General features: G+C 33.2%; 1 long non-coding RNA gene across 1 annotated transcript; it reads left to right on the top strand.

Moving 5' to 3' along the window:
* Nucleotides 1-1,133: 1,133 nt before the first annotated feature.
* Nucleotides 1,134-17,049, top strand: LOC125771850 (uncharacterized). Its single transcript, XR_007419412.1, has 3 exons — nucleotides 1,134-1,516; nucleotides 5,794-7,316; nucleotides 15,217-17,049. It is a non-coding gene; the product is annotated as an uncharacterized LOC125771850 (long non-coding RNA).
* The last annotated feature ends 987 nt before the right edge of the window (nucleotides 17,050-18,036 follow it).

The raw sequence follows: 18,036 nt of genomic DNA, 5'->3' as shown, positions 1-18,036 counted from the left end.
TGCTTAGCAATTGTCGCCTTTGCGAACGCCTAAGGAGATTTTCAAATTTCTAGATTTTTTTTTATTTTGTATTATAATTTTTGATTCTTTTTTATATTTAATGCTTTTTTTGAGTGAAAATAAACTTATTTCAACAAATTCGCATGAAAATGTAGCCATTGGTGCCATCTATAGACCACAGGTTAAAGATTGGCGATCCGTTGGATACCGACCGAGTTATAGGCAAAACTTGGTGCAAAAATGAGCCTTATGAAATTTTGAAATTTTTATGTCTTGTGATTTTTTTATAATTTTTCATTCTTTTTTTTTTGTTTAAAACATTATTTGAGTGAAAAGAAACTTCTTGCAACCAATTGGCATTAAAAAAAATCAATTTAATTTTTTTTGCAAAATTTCCCAAAAAAAACGTAAGGGGTAAGCCTTATGAAATTTTCGAGTGGAAAATTGTTTAGAAATTTTTTTCTGAGTTTTTATTCTTTTTTTAAATTAAAGCATTATTTGAGTGAAAAGAAACTTATTGCAACAAATTCGCAATAAAATATATCACATTTAAAAATTTTGCTGAATTGCAGAAAAATGAGGAAAATTTTACATTTTCTCAAACAGGGTAAGGAACTTGGTTCCTCGAATAACTTCTGGCACAGAGGTCTGAAGGCATGGCCGTCCAAGAAGAAAATGTAGCCATTGGTGCCATCTGTAGACCACAGGTTAAAGATTGGCGATCCGTTGGATACCGACCGAGTTATAGGCAAAACTTGGTGCAAAAATGAGGAAAATTTTACATTTTCTCAAACAGGGTATGGAACTTGGTTCATCGAATAATTTCTGGCACAGAGATCTGAGGGCATGGCCGTCCTAGAAGAAAATGTAGCCATTGGTGCCATCTATCGACCACAGGTTAAAGATTGGCGATCCGTTGGATACCGACCGCGTTATAAGCAAAACTTGGTGCAAAAATGAGCCTTATGAAATTTAGAAATTTTTATATTTTTTTGATTTTTTTATAATTTTTCATTCTTTTTTTTGTTTAAAACATTATTTGAGTGAAAGGAAACTTCTTGCAACCAATTGGCATTAAATTAAATCAATTTAAATTTTTTTGCAAAATTTCCCAAAAAAACGTAAGGGGTAAGCCTTATGAAATTTTCGAGTGGAAAATTCTTTAGAAATTTTTTTCTGATTTTTTATTCTTTTTTTAAATTAAAGCATTATTTGAGTGAAAAGAAACTTATTGCAACAAATTCGCAATAAAATATATCACATTTAAAAATTTTGCTGAATTGCAGAAAAATGAGGAAAATTTTACATTTTCTCAAACAGGGTAAGCAACTAGGTTCCTCGAATAACTTCTGGCACAGAGATCTGAGGGCATGGCCGTCCAAGAAGAAAATGTAGCCATTGGTGCCATCTATAGACCACAGGTTAAAGATTGGCGATCCGTTGGATACCGACCGAGTTATAGGCAAAACTTGGTGCAAAAATGAGGAAAATTTTACATTTTCTCAAACAGGGTAAGGTACTTGGTTCCTCGAATAACTTCTAGCACAGAGATCTGAGGGCATGGCCGTGAAAGAAGAAAATGTAGCCATTGGTGCCATCTATAGACCACAGGTTAAAGATTGGCGATCCGTTGGACACCGACCGAGTTATAGGCAAAACTTGGTGCAAAAATGAGGAAAATTTTACATTTTCTCAAACAGGGTATGGAACTTGGTTCCTCGAATAACTTCTGGCACAGAGATCTGAGGGCATGGCCGTCCAAGAAGAAAATGTAGCCATTGGTGCCATCTATAGACCACAGGTTAAAGATTGGCGATCCGTTGGATACCAACCGAGTTATAGGCAAAACTTGGTGCAAAAATGAGCCTTATGAAATTTTGAAATTTTTATATTTTTTTGATTTGTTTATAATTTTTCATTCTTTTTTTTGTTTAAAACATTATTTGAGTGAAAAGAAACTTCTTGCATCCAATTGGCATTAAAATAAATCAATTTAAATTTTTTTGCAAAATTTCCCAAAAAAATCGTAAGGGGTTAGCCTTATGAAATTTTCGAGTGGAAAATTTTTTAGAAATTTTTTTCTGAGTTTTTATTCTTTTTTTAAATTAAAGCATTATTTGAGTGAAAAGAAACTTATTGCAACAAATTCGCAATAAAATATATCACATTTAAAAATTTTGCTGAATTGCAGAAAAATGAGGAAAATTTTACATTTTCTCAAACAGGGTAGGCAACTAGGTTCCTCGAATAACTTCTGGCACAGAGATCTGAGGGCATGGCCGTCCAAGAAGAAAATGTAGCCTTTGGTGCCATCTATCGACCACAGGTTAAAGATTGGCGATCCGTTGGATACCGACCGCGTTATAAGCAAAACTTGGTGCAAAAATGAGCCTTATGAAATTTTGAAATTTTTATATTTTTTTGATTTTTTTATAATTTTTCATTCTTTTTTTTGTTTAAAACATTATTTGAGTGAAAAGAAACTTCTTGCAACCAATTGGCATTAAAATAAATCAATTTAAATTTTTTTGCAAAATTTCCCAAAAAAATCGTAAGGGGTAAGCCTTACGAAATTTTCGAGTGGAAAATTTTTTAGAAATTTTTTTTCTGATTTTTCATTCTTTTTTTAAATTAAAGCATTATTTGAGTGAAAAGAAACTTATTGCAACAAATTCGCAATAAAATATATCACATTTAAAAATTTTGCTGAATTGCAGAAAAATGAGGAAAATTTTACATTTTCTCAAACAGGGTAAGGAACTTGGTTCCTCGAATAACTTCTGGCACAGAGATCTGAGGGCATGGCCGTCCAAGAAGAAAATGTAGCCATTGGTACCATCTATAGACCACAGGTTAAAGATTGGCGATCCGTTGGACACCGACCGAGTTATAGGCAAAACTTGGTGCAAAAATGAGGAAACAGGGTATGGAACTTGGTTCCTCGAATAACTTCTGGCACAGAGATCTGAAGGCATGGCCGTCCAAGAAGAAAATGTAGCCATTGGTGCCATCTATCGACCACAGGTTAAAGATTGGCGATCCGTTGGATACCGACCGAGTTATAGGCAAAACTTGGTGCAAAAATGAGGAAAATTTTACATTTTCTCAATTAGGGTATGGAACTTGGTTCCTCGAATAACTTCTGGTACAGAGATCTGAGGGCATGGCCGTCCAAGAAGAAAATGTAGCCATTGGTGCCATCTATCGACCACAGGTTAAAAATTGGCGATCCGTTGGATACCAACCGAGTTATAAGCAAAACTTGGTGAAAAATGAGCCTTATGAAATTTTGAAATTTTTATATTTTTTTGATTTTTTTATAATTTTTCATTCTTTTTTTTGTTTAAAACATTATTTGAGTGAAAAGAAACTTCTTGCAACCAATTGGCATTAAAATAAATCAATTTAAATTTTTTTGCAAAATTTCCCAAAAAAATCGTAAGGGGTAAGCCTTATGAAATTTTCGAGTGGAAAATTTTTTAGAAATTTTTTTCTGAGTTTTTATTCTTTTTTTAAATTAAAGCATTATTTGAGTGAAAAGAAACTTATTGCAACAAATTCGCAATAAAATATATCACATTTAAAAATTTTGCTGAATTGCAGAAAAATGAGGAAAATTTTACATTTTCTCAAACAGGGTAAGGAACTTGGTTCCTCGAATAACTTCTGGCACAGAGATCTGAGGGCATGGCCGTCCAAGAAGAAAATGTAGCCATTGGTGCCATCTATCGACCACAGGTTAAAGATTGACGATCCGTTGGACACCGACCGAATTATAGGCAAAACTTGGTGCAAAAATGAGGAAAATTTTACATTTTCTCAAACAGGGTATGGAACTTGGTTCCTCGAATAACTTCTGGCACAGAGATCTGAAGGCATGGCCGTCCAAGAAGAAAATGTAGCCATTGGTGCCATCTATCGACCACAGGTTAAAGATTGGCGATCCGTTGGATACCGACCGAGTTATAGGCAAAACTTGGTGCAAAAATGAGGAAAATTTTACATTTTCTCAATTAGGGTATGGAACTTGGTTCCTCGAATAACTTCTGGTACAGAGATCTGAGGGCATGGCCGTCCAAGAAGAAAATGTAGCCATTGGTGCCATCTATCGACCACAGGTTAAAGATTGGCGATCCGTTGGATACCGACCGAGTTATAAGCAAAACTTGGTGAAAAATGAGCCTTATGAAATTTTGAAATTTTTATATTTTTTTGATTTTTTTACAATTTTTTTTCATTCTTTTTTTTTTGTTTAAAACATTATGTGAGTGAAAAAAAACTTCTTGCAACCAATTGGCATTAAAATAAATCAATTTAAATTTTTTTGCAAAATTTCCCAAAAAAATCGTACGGGGTAAGCCTTATGAAATTTTCGAGTGGAAAATTTTTTAGAAATTTTTTTCTGATTTTTTATTCTGTTTTTAAATTAAAGCATTATTTGAGTGAAAAGAAACTTATTGCAACAAATTCGCAATAAAATATATCAAATTTAAAAATTTTGCTAAATTGCAGAAAAATGAGGAAAATTTTACATTTTCTCAAACAGGGTAAGGAACTTGGTTCCTCGAATAACTTCTGGCACAGAGATCTGAGGGCATGGCCGTCCAAGAAGAAAATGTAGCCATTGGTGCCATCTATCGACCACAGGTTAAAGATTGGCGATCTGTTGGATACCGACCGAGTTATAAGCAAAACTTGGTGCAAAAATGAGCCTTATGAAATTTTGAAATTTTTATATTATTTTGATTTTTATATAATTTTTCATTCGTTTTTTTGTTTAAAACATTATTTGAGTGAAAAGAAACTTCTTGCAACCAATTGGCATTAAAATAAATCAATTTAAATTTTTTTGCAAAATTTCCCAAAAAAAATCGTAAGGGGTAAGCCTTATGAAATTTTCGAGTGGAAAATTTTTTAGAATTTTTTTTCTGATTTTTTATTCTTTTTTTAAATTAAAGCATTATTTGAGTGAAAAAAACTTATTGCAACAAATTCGCAATAAAATATATCACATTTAAAAATTTTGCTGAATTGCAGAAAAATGAGGAAAATTTTACATTTTCTCAAACAGGGTAAGGAACTTGGTTCCTGGAATAACTTCTGGCACAGAGATCTGAAGGCATGGCCGTCCAAGAAGAAAATGTAGCCATTGGTGCCATCTATAGACCACAGGTTAAAGATTGGCGATCCGTTGGATACCGACCGAGTTATAGGCAAAACTTGGTGCAAAAATGAGGAAAATTTTACATTTTCTCAAACAGGGTATGGAACTTGGTTCCTCGAATAACTTCTGGCACAGAGATCTGAGGGCATGGCCGTCCAAGAAGAAAATGTAGCCATTGGTGCCATCTATCGACCACAGGTTAAAGATTGGCGATCCGTTGGATACCAACCGAGTTATAAGCAAAACTTGGTGCAAAAATGAGCCTTATGAAATTTAGAAATTTTTATATTTTTTTGATTTTTTTATAATTTTTCATTCTTTTTTTTTTGTTTAAAACATTATTTGAGTGAAAAGAAACTTCTTGCAACCAATTGGCATTAAAATCAATCAATTTAATTTTTTTGCAAAATTTCCCAAAAAAATCGTAAGGGGTAAGCCTTATGAAATTTTCGAGTGGAAAATTTTTTAGAAATTTTTTTCTGATTTTTTATTCTTTTTTTAAATTAAAGCATTATTTGAGTGAAAAGAAACTTATTGCAACAAATTCGCAATAAAATATATCACATTTAAAAATTTTGCTGAATTGCAGAAAAATGAGGAAAATTTTACATTTTCTCAAACAGGGTAAGGAACTTGGTTCCTCGAATAACTTCTGGCACAGAGATCTGAGGGCATGGCCGTCCAAGAAGAAAATGTAGCCATTGGTGCCATATATCGACCACAGGTTAAAGATTGACGATCCATTGGACACCGACCGAGTTATAGGCAAAACTTGGTGCAAAAATGAGGAAAATTTTACATTTTCTCAAACAGGGTATGGAACTTGGTTCCTCGAATAACTTCTGGCACAGAGATCTGAAGGCATGGCCGTCCAAGAAGAAAATGTAGCCATTGGTGCCATCTATCGACCACAGGTTAAAGATTGGCGATCCGTTGGATACCGACCGAGTTATAGGCAAAACTTGGTGCAAAAATGAGGAAAATTTTACATTTTCTCAATTAGGGTATGGAACTTGGTTCCTCGAATAACTTCTGGTACAGAGATCTGAGGGCATGGCCGTCCAAGAAGAAAATGTAGCCATTGGTGCCATCTATCGACCACAGGTTAAAGATTGGCGATCCGTTGGATACCAACCGAGTTATAAGCAAAACTTGGTGCAAAAATGAGCCTTATGAAATTTTGAAATTTTTATATTTTTTTGATTTGTTTATAATTTTTCATTCTTTTTTTTGTTTAAAACATTATTTGAGTGAAAAGAAACTTCTTGCAACCAATTGGCATTAAAATAAATCAATTTAATTTTTTTGCAAAATTTCCCAAAAAAATCGTAAGGGGTAAGCCTTATGAAATTTTCGAGTGGAAATTTTTTTAGAAATTTTTTTCTGATTTTTTATTCTTTTTTTAAATTAAAGCATTATTTGAGTGAAAAGAAACTTATTGCAACAAATTCGCAATAAAATATATCAAATTTAAAAATTTTGCTAAATTGCAGAAAAATGAGGAAAATTTTACATTTTCTCAAACAGGGTAAGGAACTTGGTTCCTCGAATAACTTCTGGCACAGAGATCTGAGGGCATGGCCGTCCAAGAAGAAAATGTAGCCATTGGTGCCATCTATCGACCACAGGTTAAAGATTGGCGATCTGTTGGATACCGACCGAGTTATAAGCAAAACTTGGTGCAAAAATGAGCCTTATGAAATTTTGAAATTTTTATATTTTTTTGATTTTTATATAATTTTTCATTCGTTTTTTTGTTTAAAACATTATTTGAGTGAAAAGAAACTTCTTGCAACCAATTGGCATTAAAATAAATCAATTTAAATTTTTTTGCAAAATTTCCCAAAAAAATCGTAAGGGGTAAGCCTTATGAAATTTTCGAGTGGAAAATTTTTTAGAAATTTTTTTCTGATTTTTTTTTCTTTTTTTAAATTAAAGCATTATTTGAGTGAAAAAAACTTATTGCAACAAATTCGCAATAAAATATATCACATTTAAAAATTTTGCTGAATTGCAGAAAAATGAGGAAAATTTTACATTTTCTCAAACAGGGTAAGGAATTTGGTTCCTCGAATAACTTCTGGCACAGACATCTGAGGGCATGGCCGTCCAACAAGAAAATGTAGCCATTGGTGCCATCTATCGACCACAGGTTAAAGATTGGCGATCCGTTGGATACCGACCGAGTTATAGGCAAAACTTGGTGCAAAAATGAGGAAAATTTTACATTTTCTCAAACAGGGTATGGAACTTGGTTCCTCGAATAACTTCTGGCACAGAGATCTGAGGGCATGGCCGTCCAAGAAGAAAATGTAGCCATTGGTGCCATCTATCGACCACAGGTTAAAGATTGGCGATCCGTTGGATACCGACCGCGTTATAAGCAAAACTTGGTGCAAAAATGAGCCTTATGAAATTTAGAAATTTTTATATTTTTTTGATTTGTTTATAATTTTTCATTCTTTTTTTTGTTTAAAACATTATTTGAGTGAAAAGAAACTTCTTGCAACCAATTGGCATTAAAATAAATCAATTTAATTTTTTTTGCAAAATTTCCCAAAAAAATCGTAAGGGGTAAGCCTTATGAAATTTTCGAGTGGAAAATTTTTTAGAAATTTTTTTCTGATTTTTTATTCTTTTTTTAAATTAAAGCATTATTTGAGTGAAAAGAAACTTATTGCAACAAATTCGCAATAAAATATATCACATTTAAAAATTTTGCTGAATTGCAGAAAAATGAGGAAAATTTTACATTTTCTCAAACAGGGTAAGGAACTTGGTTCCTCGAATAACTTCTGGCACAGAGATCTGAAGGCATGGCCGTCCAAGAAGAAAATGTAGCCATTGGTGCCATCTATAGACCACAGGTTAAAGATTGGCGATCCGTTGGATACCGACCGAGTTATAGGCAAAACTTGGTGCAAAAATGAGGAAAATTTTACATTTTCTCAAACAGGGTATGGAACTTGGTTCCTCGAATAACTTCTGGCACAGAGATCTGAGGGCATGGCCGTCCAAGAAGAAAATGTAGCCATTGGTGCCATCTATCGACCACAGGTTAAAGATTGGCGATCCGTTGGATACCAACCGAGTTATAAGCAAAACTTGGTGCAAAAATGAGCCTTATGAAATTTTGAAATTTTTATATTTTTTTGATTTGTTTATAATTTTTCATTCTTTTTTTTGTTTAAAACATTATTTGAGTGAAAAGAAACTTCTTGCAACCAATTGGCATTAAAATAAATCAATTTAATTTTTTTGCAAAATTTCCCAAAAAAATCGTAAGGGGTAAGCCTTATGAAATTTTCGAGTGGAAATTTTTTTAGAATTTTTTTTCTGATTTTTTATTCTTTTTTTAAATTAAAGCATTATTTGAGTGAAAAGAAACTTATTGCAACAAATTCGCAATAAAATATATCACATTTATAAATTTTGCTAAATTGGTCAAAAATGAGGAAAATTTTACATTTTCTCAAACAGGGTAAGGAACTTGGTTCCTCGAATAACTTCCGGCACGGACATCTGAGAGCATGGCCGTCCAAGAAGAAAATGTAGCCATTGGTACCATCAATCGACCACAGGTAAAAGATTGGCGATCCGTTGGATACCGACCGAGTTATAGGCAAAACTTGATGCAAAAATGAGGAAAATTTTACATTTTCTCAAACAGGGTATGGAACTTGGTTCCTCGAATAACTTCTGGCACAGAGATCTGAGGGCATGGCCGTCCAAGAAGAAAATGTAGCCATTGGTGCCATCTATCGACCACAGGTTAAAGATTGGCGATCCGTTGGATACCGACCGAGTTATAGGCAAAACTTGGTGCAAAAATGAGGAAAATTTTACATTTTCTCAAACAGGGTATGGAACTTGGTTCCTCGAATAACTTCTGGCACAGAGATCTGAGGGCATGGCCGTCCAAGAAGAAAATGTAGCCATTGGTGCCATCTATCGACCACAGGTTAAAGATTGGCGATCCGTTGGATACCGACCGCGTTATAAGCAAAACTTGGTGCAAAAATGAGCCTTATGAAATTTAGAAATTTTTATATTTTTTTGATTTGTTTATAATTTTTCATTCTTTTTTTTGTTTAAAACATTATTTGAGTGAAAAGAAACTTCTTGCAACCAATTGGCATTAAAATAAATCAATTTAATTTTTTTTGCAAAATTTCCCAAAAAAATCGTAAGGGGTAAGCCTTATGAAATTTTCGAGTGGAAAATTTTTTAGAAATTTTTTTCTGATTTTTTATTCTTTTTTTAAATTAAAGCATTATTTGAGTGAAAAGAAACTTATTGCAACAAATTCGCAATAAAATATATCACATTTAAAAATTTTGCTGAATTGCAGAAAAATGAGGAAAATTTTACATTTTCTCAAACAGGGTAAGGAACTTGGTTCCTCGAATAACTTCTGGCACAGAGATCTGAAGGCATGGCCGTTCAAGAAGAAAATGTAGCCATTGGTGCCATCTATAGACCACAGGTTAAAGATTGGCGATCCGTTGGATACCGACCGAGTTATAGGCAAAACTTGGTGCAAAAATGAGGAAAATTTTACATTTTCTCAAACAGGGTATGGAACTTGGTTCCTCGAATAACTTCTGGCACAGAGATCTGAGGGCATGGCCGTCCAAGAAGAAAATGTAGCCATTGGTGCCATCTATCGACCACAGGTTAAAGATTGGCGATCCGTTGGATACCAACCGAGTTATAAGCAAAACTTGGTGCAAAAATGAGCCTTATGAAATTTTGAAATTTTTATATTTTTTTGATTTGTTTATAATTTTTCATTTTTTTTTTGTTTAAAACATTATTTGAGTGAAAAGAAACTTCTTGCAACCAATTGGCATTAAAATAAATCAATTTAATTTTTTTGCAAAATTTCCCAAAAAAATCGTAAGGGGTAAGCCTTATGAAATTTTCGAGTGGAAATTTTTTTAGAAATTTTTTTCTGATTTTTTATTCTTTTTTTAAATTAAAGCATTATTTGAGTGAAAAGAAACTTATTGCAACAAATTCGCAATAAAATATATCACATTTAAAAATTTTGCTGAATTGCAGAAAAATGAGGAAAATTTTACATTTTCTCAAACAGGGTAAGGAACTAGGTTCCTCGAATAACTTCTGGCACAGAGATCTGAAGGCATGGCCGTCCAAGAAGAAAATGTAGCCATTGGTGCCATCTATAGACCACAGGTTAAAGATTGGCGATCCGTTGGATACCGACCGAGTTATAGGCAAAACTTGGTGCAAAAATGAGGAAAATTTTACATTTTCTCAAACAGGGTATGGAACTTGGTTCCTCGAATAACTTCTGGCACAGAGATCTGAGGGCATGGCCGTCCAAGAAGAAAATGTAGCCATTGGTGCCATCTATCGACCACAGGTTAAAGATTGGCGATCCGTTGGATACCAACCGAGTTATAAGCAAAACTTGGTGCAAAAATGAGCCTTATGAAATTTAGAAATTTTTATATTTTTTTGATTTTTTTATAATTTTTCATTCTTTTTTTTGTTTAAAACATTATTTGAGTGAAAAGAAACTTCGTGCAACCAATTGGCATTAAAATAAATCAATTTAAATTTTTTTGCAAAATTTTCCAAAAAAATCGTAAGGGGTAAGCCTTATGAAATTTTCGAGTGGAAAATTTTTTAGAATTTTTTTTCTGATTTTTTATTCTTTTTTTAAATTAAAGCATTATTTGAGTGAGAAGAAACTTATTGCAACAAATTCGCAATAAAATATATCACATTTATAAATTTTGCTAAATTGGTCAAAAATGAGGAAAATTTTACATTTTCTCAAACAGGGTAAGGAACTTGGTTCCTCGAATAACTTCCGGCACGGACATCTGAGAGCATGGCCGTCCAAGAAGAAAATGTAGCCATTGGTACCATCAATCGACCACAGGTTAAAGATTGGCGATCCGTTGGATACCGACCGAGTTATAGGCAAAACTTGATGCAAAAATGAGGAAAATTTTACATTTTCTCAAACAGGGTATGGAACTTGGTTCCTCGAATAACTTCTGACACAGAGATCTGAGGGCATGGCCGTGAAAGAAGAAAATGTAGCCATTGGTGCCATCTATGGACCACAAGCTAAAGATTGGCGATCCGTTGGATACCGACCGAGTTATAGGCAAAACTTGGTGCAAAAATGAGGAAAATTTTACATTTTCTCAAACAGGGTATGGAACTTGGTTCCTCGAATAACTTCTGGCACAGAGATCTGAGGGCATGGCCGTCCAAGAAGAAAATGTAGCCATTGGTGCCATCTATCGACCACAGGTTAAAGATTGGCGATCCGTTGGATACCGACCGCGTTATAAGCAAAACTTGGTGCAAAAATGAGCCTTATGAAATTTAGAAATTTTTATATTTTTTTGATTTGTTTATAATTTTTCATTCTTTTTTTTGTTTAAAACATTATTTGAGTGAAAAGAAACTTCTTGCAACCAATTGGCATTAAAATAAATCAATTTAATTTTTTTTGCAAAATTTCCCAAAAAAATCGTAAGGGGTAAGCCTTATGAAATTTTCGATTGGAAAATATTTTAGAAATTTTTTTTCTGATTATTCTTTTTTTAAATTAAAGCATTATTTGAGTGAAAAGAAACTTATTGCAACAAATTCGCAATAAAATATATCACATTTAAAAATTTTGCTGAATTGCAGAAAAATGAGGAAAATTTTACATTTTCTCAAACAGGGTATGGAACTTGGTTCCTCGAATAACTTCTGGCACAGAGATCTGAGGGCATGGCCGTCCAAGAAGAAAATGTAGCCATTGGTGTCATCTATAGACCACAGGTTAAAGATTGGCGATCCGTTGGATACCGACCGAGTTATAGGCAAAACTTGGTGCAAAAATGAGGAAAATTTTACATTTTCTCAAACAGGGTATGGAACTTGGTTCCTCGAATAACTTCTGGCACAGAGATCTGAGGGCATGGCCGTCCAAGAAGAAAATGTAGCCATTGGTGCCATCTATCGACCACAGGTTAAAGATTGGCGATCCGTTGGATACCAACCGAGTTATAAGCAAAACTTGGTGCAAAAATGAGCCTTATGAAATTTTGAAATTTTTATATTTTTTTGATTTGTTTATAATTTTTCATTCTTTTTTTTGTTTAAAACATTATTTGAGTGAAAAGAAACTTCGTGCAACCAATTGGCATTAAAATAAATCAATTTAAATTTTTTTGCAAAATTTCCCAAAAAAATCTTAAGGGGTAAGCCTTATGAAATTTTCGAGTGGAAAATTTTTTAGAAATTTTTTTCTGAGTTTTTATTCTTTTTTTAAATTAAAGCATTATTTGAGTGAAAAGAAACTTATTGCAACAAATTCGCAATAAAATATATCACATTTAAAAATTTTGCTGAATTGCAGAAAAATGAGGAAAATTTTACATTTTCTCAAACAGGGTAAGGAACTTGGTTCCTCGAATAACTTCTGGCACAGAGATCTGAAGGCATGGCCGTCCAAGAAGAAAATGTAGCCATTGGTGCCATCTATAGACCACAGGTTAAAGATTGGCGATCCGTTGGATATCGACCGAGTTATAGGCAAAACTTGGTGCAAAAATGAGGAAAATTTTACATTTTCTCAAACAGGGTATGGAACTTGGTTCCTCGAATAACTTCTGGCACAGAGATCTGAGGGCATGGCCGTCCAAGAAGAAAATGTAGCCATTGGTGCCATCTATCGACCACAGGTTAAAGATTGGCGATCCGTTGGATACCAACCGAGTTATAAGCAAAACTTGGTGCAAAAATGAGCCTTATGAAATTTTGAAATTTTTATATTTTTTTGATTTGTTTATAATTTTTCATTCTTTTTTTTGTTTAAAACATTATTTGAGTGAAAAGAAACTTCGTGCAACCAATTGGCATTAAAATAAATCAATTTAATTTTTTTGCAAAATTTCCCAAAAAAATCGTAAGGGGTAAGCCTTATGAAATTTTCGAGTGGAAAATTTTTTAGAAATTTTTTTCTGAGTTTTTATTCTTTTTTTAAATTAAAGCATTATTTGAGTGAAAAGAAACTTATTGCAACAAATTCGCAATAAAATATATCACATTTAAAAATTTTGCTGAATTGCAGAAAAATGAGGAAAATTTTACATTTTCTCAAACAGGGTAAGGAACTTGGTTCCTCGAATAACTTCTGGCACAGAGATCTGAAGGCATGGCCGTCCAAGAAGAAAATGTAGCCATTGGTGCCATCTATAGACCACAGGTTAAAGATTGGCGATCCGTTGGATACCGACCGAGTTATAGGCAAAACTTGGTGCAAAAATGAGGAAAATTTTACATTTTCTCAAACAGGGTATGGAACTTGGTTCCTCGAATAACTTCTGGCACAGAGATCTGAGGGCATGGCCGTCCAAGAAGAAAATGTAGACATTGGTGCCATCTATCGACCACAGGTTAAAGATTGGCGATCCGTTGGATACCAACCGAGTTATAAGCAAAACTTGGTGCAAAAATGAGCCTTATGAAATTTAGAAATTTTTATATTTTTTTGATTTTTTTATAATTTTTCATTCTTTTTTTTGTTTAAAACATTATTTGAGTGAAAAGAAACTTCGTGCAACCAATTGGCATTAAAATAAATCAATTTAAATTTTTTTGCAAAATTTCCCAAAAAAATCGTAAGGGGTAAGCCTTATGAAATTTTCGAGTGGAAAATTTTTTAGAAATTTTTTTCTGATTTTTTATTCTTTTTTTAAATTAAAGCATTATTTGAGTGAAAAGAAACTTATTGCAACAAATTCGCAATAAAATATATCACATTTATAAATTTTGCTAAATTGGTCAAAAATGAGGAAAATTTTACATTTTCTCAAACAGGGTAAGGAACTTGGTTCCTTGAATAACTTCCGGCACGGACATCTGAGAGCATGGCCGTCCAAGAAGAAAATGTAGCCATTGGTGCCATCAATCGACCACAGGTTAAAGATTGGCGATCCGTTGGATACCGACCGAGTTATAGGCAAAACTTGATGCAAAAATGAGGAAAATTTTACATTTTCTCAAACAGGGTATGGAACTTGGTTCCTCGAATAACTTCTGGCACAGAGATCTGAGGGCATGGCCGTCCAACAAGAAAATGTAGCCATTGGTGCCATCTATGGACCACAAGTTAAAGATTGGCGATCCGTTGGATACCGACCGAGTTATAGGCAAAACTTGGTGCAAAAATGAGGAAAATTTTACATTTTCTCAAACAGGGTATGGAACTTGGTTCCTCGAATAACTTCTGGCACAGAGATCTGAGGGCATGGCCGTCCAAGAAGAAAATGTAGCCATTGGTGCCATCTATCGACCACAGGTTAAAGATTGGCGATCCGTTGGATACCGACCGCGTTATAAGCAAAACTTGGTGCAAAAATGAGCCTTATGAAATTTAGAAATTTTTATATTTTTTTGATTTGTTTATAATTTTTCATTCTTTTTTTTGTTTAAAACATTATTTGAGTGAAAAGAAACTTCTTGCAACCAATTGGCATTAAAATAAATCAATTTAATTTTTTTTGCAAAATTTCCCAAAAAAATCGTAAGGGGTAAGCCTTATGAAATTTTCGATTGGAAAATATTTTAGAAATTTTTTTTCTGATTATTCTTTTTTTAAATTAAAGCATTATTTGAGTGAAAAGAAACTTATTGCAACAAATTCGCAATAAAATATATCACATTTAAAAATTTTGCTGAATTGCAGAAAAATGAGGAAAATTTTACATTTTCTCAAACAGGGTAAGGAACTTGGTTCCTCGAATAACTTCTGGCACAGAGATCTGAAGGCATGGCCGTCCAAGAAGAAAATGTAGCCATTGGTGCCATCTATAGACCACAGGTTAAAGATTGGCGATCCGTTGGATACCGACCGAGTTATAGGCAAAACTTGGTGCAAAAATGAGGAAAATTTTACATTTTCTCAAACAGGGTAAGGAACTTGGTTCCTCGAATAACTTCTAGCACAGAGATCTGAGGGCATGGCCGTCCAAGAAGAAAATGTAGCCATTGGTGCCATCTATAGACCACAGGTTAAAGATTGGCGATCCGTTGGATACCAACCGAGTTATAGGCAAAACTTGGTGCAAAAATGAGCTTTATGAAATTTTGAAATTTTTATATTTTTTTGATTTTTTTATAATTTTTCATTCTTTTTTTTTGTTTAAAACATTATTTGAGTGAAAAGAAACTTCTTGCAACCAATTGGCATTAAAATAAATCAATTTAAATTTTTTTTGCAAAATTTCCCAAAAAAATCGTAAGGGGTAAGCCTTATGAAATTTTCGAGTGGAAAATTTTTTAGAAATTTTTTTCTGATTTTTTATTCTTTTTTTAAATTAAAGCATTATTTGAGTGAAAAGAAACTTATTGCAACAAATTCGCAATAAAATATATCACATTTAAAAATTTTGCTGAATTGCAGAAAAATGAGGAAAATTTTACATTTTCTCAAACAGGGTAAGGAACTTGGTTCCTCGAATAACTTCTGGCACAGAGATCTGAAGGCATGGCCGTCCAAGAAGAAAATGTAGCCATTGGTGCCATCTATAGACCACAGGTTAAAGATTGGCGATCCGTTGGATACCGACCGAGTTATAGGCAAAACTTGGTGCAAAAATGAGGAAAATTTTACATTTTCTCAAACAGGGTAAGGAACTTGGTTCCTCGAATAACTTCTAGCACAGAGATCTGAGGGCATGGCCGTCCAAGAAGAAAATGTAGCCATTGGTGCCATCTATAGACCACAGGTTAAAGATTGGCGATCCGTTGGATACCAACCGAGTTATAGGCAAAACTTGGTGCAAAAATGAGCCTTATGAAATTTTGAAATTTTTATATTTTTTTGATTTTTTTATAATTTTTCATTCTTTTGTTTGTTTAAAACATTATTTGAGTGAAAAGAAACTTCTTGCAACCAATTGGCATTAAAATAAATCAATTTAAATTTTTTTGCAAAATTTCCCAAAAAAATCTTAAGGGGTAAGCCTTATGAAATTTTCGAGTGGAAAATTTTTTAGAAATTTTTTTCTGATTTTTTATTCTTTTTTTAAATTAAAGCATTATTTGAGTGAAAAGAAACTTATTGCAACAAATTCGCAATAAAATATATCACATTTAAAAATTTTGCTGAATTGCAGAAAAATGAGGAAAATTTTACATTTTCTCAAACAGGGTAAGGAACTTGGTTCCTCGAATAACTTCTGGCACAGAGATCTGAAGGCATGGCCGTCCAAGAAGAAAATGTAGCCATTGGTGCCATCTATAGACCACAGGTTAAAGATTGGCGATCCGTTGGATACCAACAGAGTTATAGGCAAAACTTGGTGCAAAAATGAGCCTTATGAAATTTAGAAATTTTTATATTTTTTTGATTTTTTTTATAATTTTTCATTCTTTTTTTTTGTTTAAAACATTATTTGAGTGAAAAGAAACTTCTTGCAACCAATTGGCATTAAAATAAATCAATTTAAATTTTTTTGCAAAATTTCCCAAAAAAACGTAAGGGGTAAGCCTTATGAAATTTTCGAGTGGAAAATTTTTTAGAAATTTTTTTCTGATTTTTTATTCTTTTTTTAAATTAAAGCATTATTTGAGTGAAAAGAAACTTATTGCAACAAATTCGCAATAAAATATATCACATTTAAAAATTTTGCTGAATTGCAGAAAAATGAGGAAAATTTTACATTTTCTCAAACAGGGTAAGGAACTTGGTTCCTCGAATAACTTCTGGCACAGAGATCTGAAGGCATGGCCGTCCACGAAGAAAATGTAGCCATTGGTGCCATCTATCGACCACAGGTTAAAGATTGGCGATCCGTTGGATACCGACCGAGTTATAGGCAAAACTTGGCGCAAAAATGAGCCTTATGAATTTTTCAAATTTTTACTTTTTTTTAATCTTTATGTACAAAGTTCTCGTGTCGTGGTGTTAGTGTGCAAACTCCTCTGAAACGGCTCAACTGGGCAATATTATGAGTTCTTTTCTGTTTTTCCTACCGGAGTTATCAAGTAGGCACAGCCATTTTTGCAACACGAATAATGTTGAAAACTTTTCAAAACAAAAAAGTTTTAACGAATAAATCAATCAAATTAGGTACGCATGACGATTTATTTGTGCCATTTTATTCATTAAAGCGTAAAGTGAGTGATAAATAAGTAAAAAGCATGTGTGAATAATTAAAAAATGCTATTTAGTCATTTGCGGCTCGGTGGTACATGTGGAATCGGCGCCTTACACGGAAGTACCAGGTATTAGATCCCAATCGTCAAGGAAAGCCAGAAATACCTCCAGAAGTGCCAAAAAAGGAGAAGAAGTGCCACAATAGAAGCAGAAGGAATTGCTTTGATTGGGAATGTCTTGAGGATTGAGAATGGCAATAATTGAAGAATTTTTAATTAATCAACGATATCTAATCGCCACTCTAATAATACCACACGAATCAAGATTGAACACTCAAAATGTTTGGTTTAATTACAAAAGGCATGTTTAAGATTGAACACTCCAAATTGTTTGCTTTAATTACAAAACGCATGATTAATGGCAAAGCTAAGTTTGCTGGGTAAGCTAGTATACTATAAAATAAAAAGGATATTGTTGAATATTATGGTGAAATGCCTGCAGATAGTAACTGGATAATAAGATAGATTATGATTTGATCCTGGAGTAGAAAATGCTTACAGCGGCTAGATAAATGTTATAAATGTCCAAATTTTTAAAGTCGTATTAATTTTAAGCTAATAAGGAATGACAAATGCATGTTAAAAGCAAAAATGGTCACGGAAATGTCTCGTTCGAATAAAATTAAGTGAAACTTTCAGTACCAAATAGAGGTGAACACCACCGAGAAAAA

The sequence above is a fragment of the Anopheles funestus genome, chromosome 3RL (assembly GCF_943734845.2).
Source record: "Anopheles funestus chromosome 3RL, idAnoFuneDA-416_04, whole genome shotgun sequence".
In the NCBI taxonomy this organism is placed as follows: Eukaryota; Metazoa; Arthropoda; class Insecta; order Diptera; family Culicidae; genus Anopheles; species Anopheles funestus.
This window is presented reverse-complemented; position numbering and strand designations above follow the sequence as displayed.